This window comes from Panthera uncia, chromosome D1, assembly GCF_023721935.1.
Source record: "Panthera uncia isolate 11264 chromosome D1, Puncia_PCG_1.0, whole genome shotgun sequence".
NCBI classification, from domain to species: domain Eukaryota; kingdom Metazoa; phylum Chordata; class Mammalia; order Carnivora; family Felidae; genus Panthera; species Panthera uncia.
In genome coordinates, this window is record NC_064808.1 from 68,520,029 (window position 1) to 68,526,028 (window position 6,000).

The 6,000-nt window shown below is 36.1% G+C and overlaps 1 protein-coding gene across 8 annotated transcripts in view; it reads right to left on the reverse strand.

Annotated features, from left to right (window-relative positions):
- The window catches only part of GRM5 (glutamate metabotropic receptor 5), a 525,626-nt gene that overhangs the window by 477,237 nt on the left and 42,389 nt on the right, over positions 1-6,000 (reverse strand). The window lies entirely within an intron of this gene.

Genomic DNA, 6,000 nt, shown 5'->3' on the forward strand with positions numbered 1-6,000 from the left:
ACCATGAGATCATGACCTGAGCCAAAGTCAAACACCTAACCGACTGAGCCAGCCAAGCACCCCTAAGTCAAAGATCTTTGAATTCGGAATGATTTAAGTTTGAATTGTGGACCTGGTGACCTTAGATAAGTTACTCAGTTTCCTCATCTGTTATTATGGACACAATAACATCTATTTTAGAAAGACTTCATAAGCATAAAATATGATAATGTAGTATCTAGCTTAGTGGCTGACACTTAGAAAGTAGTCAATAATTTATTGTCAAGAGATATCTTCAGTGGCCCTTTGCTAGGAATGCTAGCAAAGGGGTGTTTGAGTTACTTGGTCTAGGTGATAATCTTAAGCATTCCTTTTATTTAAAATTTTTCCTTACCTACTATACATTTGACATTTTGCTAGGCATTAGGACTATAAAAGTCCTACTCCCTGTCTTTAGGAGCTTACAAGTTATTAGAGAAAGAAATAAGGAAATAGAAGGAAAACACAATGTGCTATGAAATCATAAGGGGACAGGTACTGACAGGGACTGGAAGCCAGAAGTAGCATTGGTTGGAGAAGATTTACAGGGACTTTTTAAATAGAAGGACATTACAAGTTGAAGAAACAGAATTATAGAAAAGTGAGACATGGCAGAATATGGAAAGAAAGCAGCCTAGTTGAAATAAAATACAATTTACAATTCAGACTCCTGGTTTCTGTGGTCTATGTCATGTGTTCCTATGGGACTAAGAAAATTTACATAACTCCTTTAAGCCTCAACTGACTGATCTGTAAAGTGGACTTTTAAGCCTACTTTATAACATTGTTGTGAGGCTTAAATGAAATAAGTTTTACTGCAGAAATATATGTATTTCTTTTTACCCCCAACATTTCCATACTAGCATAAGTATAAGCAGACATCCTCTCTCAGACCCCTGCTTCTAACCTATTCTCTGCTTCTAACCATGAAGGCTGAGGGACCTTTTCAAAATTAACACCAGGTAAAAGCACACTTCTGTTTAAAAGCCCCAAATGATTTCCATTGCCTTCTAAACCAAATAATTAATCAAAGGTTATGTGGTCTTGCATGATTTGTCCCCTGTTTCACTAAAGTCACTTTCATGACTCACCTTCCCCCATGGTCTGTGCTCCTGCCACTCTGGCCCTCTTCCAGTTCACACATGTCTATGCCCCCTCCTACACTTTGTATTTTACATACTGCCTCTACCTAGGACCCCTGTGTCTCCCTCTTTGCTTATATAATTTCTAGTCATTCTCCACGTCTTATGTCAAGTGCACCTTCCCCATTCTTCCTGATTAGGTCACATGCCCCTACCATACTTGCTTTCTTTCCTTTGTAGCTCTCAACAAAAATGAAACTTTACATTCACTTGGGTGAGAATGGGCATTCCTCTCAGCTCCATGACTGCTACTCCAGGAAAGCCTGGAATGTATCTGTTGTTGCTTGACCTATAAGATTAGTGTTCTTTGCTTGGCAATGGATCTCTCCACTAAGTATAATGCCAAGTATATGGCAGGTATTCAGGAAGTATGTTTTTGAATGGATGGTTAAATAAAAACTCCAATTCAGTGACTGATCATATTGTCTGTAATCAATGGGAGTGGTTTTTGTTACTGTTGTTGTTCTCCATTATTTCATGTTTAGGGTATTTATAAATCAGGTATAGATGTAAGTCAATGAGAGAGAAAAAATAATGCTCGGGAAGTAGGAAGGGAACAGATAATGGAGGGTCTTGTATATCTTCCTAAATACTATGGGTTTTATCCAGAAGCACTAAAGGAGTTAAAGCAGAGTAGCATCATGAACAGGTTGATGTTTAAGAAACTTCTGATTACAGGGGCGCCTGGGTGGCTCAGTCGGTTAAGCGTCTGACTTAGGCTCAGGTCATGATCTTGCAATTCATGAGTTCAAGCTCCACAACAGGCTCTGTGCTGACAGCTGAGAGCCTGGAGCCTGCTTCAGATTCTGTGTCTCCCTCTCTCTCTTCCCCTTTCTCGCTCATGCCCTGTCTCCCTCTCTCAAGAATAAATAAACATTTAAAAAATAAAAAAATAAAAAGGAGTCTGTAAAATAATAGTATTGCATAAAGGAGAAAAAATTTCTTTGGACCAAAATTTGTTCACTGAAATCTTATGTTGCAAAAAAGAGCTTTATCAAGTGCCTACATGTAAACTGTAGGATACAGAATATTTACTACCTAAACTACTGACTTTGCTAACAAAAGTTAAGAGTCATGGTTAACTGGATAATTAAGCAAATATTCCAAATAAAATTAAATTTGACTATGCTCAGAACACTATCACAAGTAACGCATTTTCTCTGTTGTTATTTCTCTCCATTATACATAAACACACAAGGCCTATTCTCCTGTAAAATTATTTTACTACATAGTCTGTATTTACCCACCTAAATGTTATTTTTCATTGCTATGTTTGCATAAAAACCAAGATTATAAAAGATTTAAAAGCATATATTCAAAACTACAGCTAGAGTAGATGATAAATGATAATTCACCAATTGCTAGTCTTTTCACTGTAATTGAACTCAAGGAACACAATAGTTCTGTTGTTATTCTTGTTTTCATCATAAAGTTCTGTAGTCTCATGCAGTACAAAATGTCATTGTAACTTCTAATATTGGAGAATATAGTTTGACCTCTCTACTTTCTTACATTCTTGGTATAAGTTTAAAGATATCCCTTCTTGACTTGGATTCAAATTCTAGGCAAAATTCTGTTTCTTCACACTATACAATAAGTTATGATTTCCAGGTGATCATACATAAGTAATGGTTTCAGTAAAAGCAATCAACAGAAAGCATATTTAGAGGATGGAAGGAACAACAGACGTGCATGGATTCTTCTAAAATTCCTGCACTTTTGGGGCTCCTGGGTGGCTCAGTCGGTTAAGTGTCCAACTTTGGCTCATGATCTCCTAGTTCATTGATTTGAGCCCCACATCAGGATCTGTGCTGACAGTTCAGAGTGTGGACCCTGCTCTTGATTCTGCGTCTCCCTCTCTCTCTGCCCCTCCCCCATGCGCGCTCTCTCTCTCTCTCTCTCAAAAATAAATATTTAAAAATTTTTAAATAAATAAATAAAATCCCTGCACTTTCATTTGTCTATTATTTCTTTAGAGTTTGTTTCCTAATTAAGGGCATTTGGACATATTATTTCAAAAAGTAACTGACAAAGGATACCTCTGGACACATCACTAATGAAGAGTCTAAGTTGCCAATAACCCTATCACTTTAAACACCATATAAAAGACATTCTCAGTGTCTAATCATTCTTACTCATCTCTTCCTCTTTCCCCACTACAAAAACAAAATGCAAACAAAACTAAAATACTGAGAATACTCCCAGTGTTTATAAGTTAATTTCAAGTGTATAAGATGAATTAATTTGTTATAACAAAGGTAAGCTGACATGTTAGCATGCATGAATGGAATGACACTAAATTTTAAGTCACATAATTATAGACGTTATTCTTAACTCTTTTCCTTCTTTGATATTCCTTATACTTTTAACTTGAATGACCTAATTTTAATTGTAAAAAAAAATTGAAAAGTTAAGAATTAGATTGTTATATTCAGCTTCATTTCAATCACTAATTAGCCTAAATTTCCTTGAATGACAAACATAAAACTAATCTTACAAAACAATTTTAACTGTCACACCTCAGCAAAGCTGAAAAAAAGACCCACATTGTCATTGTATCCACTAGGTAAAATGATAAATAAAATACATATAAAGTTATACAGACTACCAAAAATACTTAAGACCTAAACAAAATTATTATTGTCTCCAAACCATAAAAAATGTGAAATCAAAATTTTATAATTTTAATGAAATATCTGCAAATTGAAACATACCTCAAGTAATTATCTACAATTCTCTATATATGTATATATTATACACATACATAAATATGCATGCACTCAGATGCATACACATATTAAAGCAATAGAAAAATGAATTTTTAAAACTCAAACCTCAAAATCATAAAACATAAAAATGCTTTCACATTTTTAGCAACAGAAAACTTTTAAATGTGGAATGTGAGCATATTTTAATACAAATATTACTTTGGGAATTGCAAGTGTACATGCAACGGTACCTACATACCCTTACATAGACTTACACATATCTTAAGATGGTTCTGACATGTATGACGACTCCTACCTAAGAATCGGAGCCGCTCCAAGCACACATACCCCAGGTATACCACAGTCAACACAGAAAGTATGAGGACTTGGAACAAGCTGAGAGAGGGAAGAGGTTAGAGATGCAAAGGGAGAGGAGGGGGAGGGGATGCAGGGTAACCATTGTCAGTATCTTCTCAGATTTGACAGAGAATCAGTGCAAGGGAATGAGGTAAATACTGGGCAAATCGTCTTTTAACTGTCAGTTTTTTAAGCCTCAAGACCTCGTACTATTAGGCAGATTTATATACAATGAAAGCATGCCCGAAGAGTACTTTCCCTTAAAGCGGCAGAGTGGAAATATGAAGTAGCCAGAATGTGGACTGAGATCTGATCCCAAAGTCCAAGATTTTTGCACTGCATTACCCTACAAAGATGACCCAGAGAAACTGTGTAACATGCCCAAATCTCAGTATACCCAAAGCTAAGAAAGTACAAAATGGACACACCCGTCTCAGAAGTCTTCCCTAGAGTCTTTTCACATACACATTCCCCTGAGCCCATAAAATGTATAAGCTATTTGAGGGAAAAATTTTAAAAGCCTAAGGATCAGAGAATTATAGAGCTACAACAGACAATAGTAATTGCCTACAGTAAGGGTCCTTAATCTAAGGTCCATGCAGCTGTAAGAGTGTTAGGATGGCACAGAATTATTGAAACTGCATATAGGTTTATTTGAGAAGATTTCCATATTTCTGGTAAGAAAATTCACAGATTTCATGGTATTCTCAAAGAGGTTGTGGTTCATAATGTTTAGAATGAGTGATATAAAACAAATGACTTTTTGTAGATGAGAAATTACAAGTACAGAGAACTACAATGACTATGGGGAACCACAGAGCAGGATAGTGGGAGAACAGCTCCTAGAACAAAGGTCTCTTCCTTTCTATTCCAATACTTTTTCCACATGTAATACTCCATACCATGAATGTGCAAAAGAAAAGTTGGATCTGCGGAGAATGACTCATAAATATGAAAGTGAGAAGTCTTAGTGTTGTTAAGTGGACAAGTCCCTCCCTGCTTTGCTTTTCAAGACAATAAGAAAATCTGTGGTTAGTTTTACATGGTTCAATTTTTAGAGTGAAGCAGTATCTCCTGTTTTACAAATTATGGCTCAAGGCTAACTGTGGCCATTTTCTAAGAGAACGCAATGACTTAGAACCTGCTAACCTCAGTAAACAAAACCTTGGTGAGCTGTAATTAATGTTCATAGTGCATCTGCTTCATTTTCCTAATACATTAGTCTTTTTTCCCCTTTTATAGCTCCTATAATCCTTCATAAGCCCTACTTTCAGTAATTTACAGTCAGATTTCTTATCTTATTTTAACATAATAGTGCAATGCTAATTTAGATGTTAGTTTTTGAGGGCAGAGGATTAAAAAAATTTAATAATGTATTCATCAAGGTTTTCAGGCTAACACAGTTGCAGATTTTATAAAAATACCTTAAAGGAGAGACGACATCTATATTTTCAATTCAGTGTGTCTAGCTGGATTTTTCTATATTCTAGATAAATCATCAGGAGCTGCAAAAGAATTTTTCAGTTTGCCTACATGTAAGAATTAATACTGATTATTGAAAACCAGAACTTCACAGAAAATTGCCCTCAGTCATAGTGGCATCCCAACACTGATGACTAGAATTTTGCAATGTACTTTCAAAGGGAAATGGGTATGATACACTTGCAAAAGCACAATGATCCACCCATGCCGCTGCCACCACCACCACTGCTGCCACTGCCACCACCACTACCAGCACCAGCACCACCACCACCACCGCCACCAACACCACCACC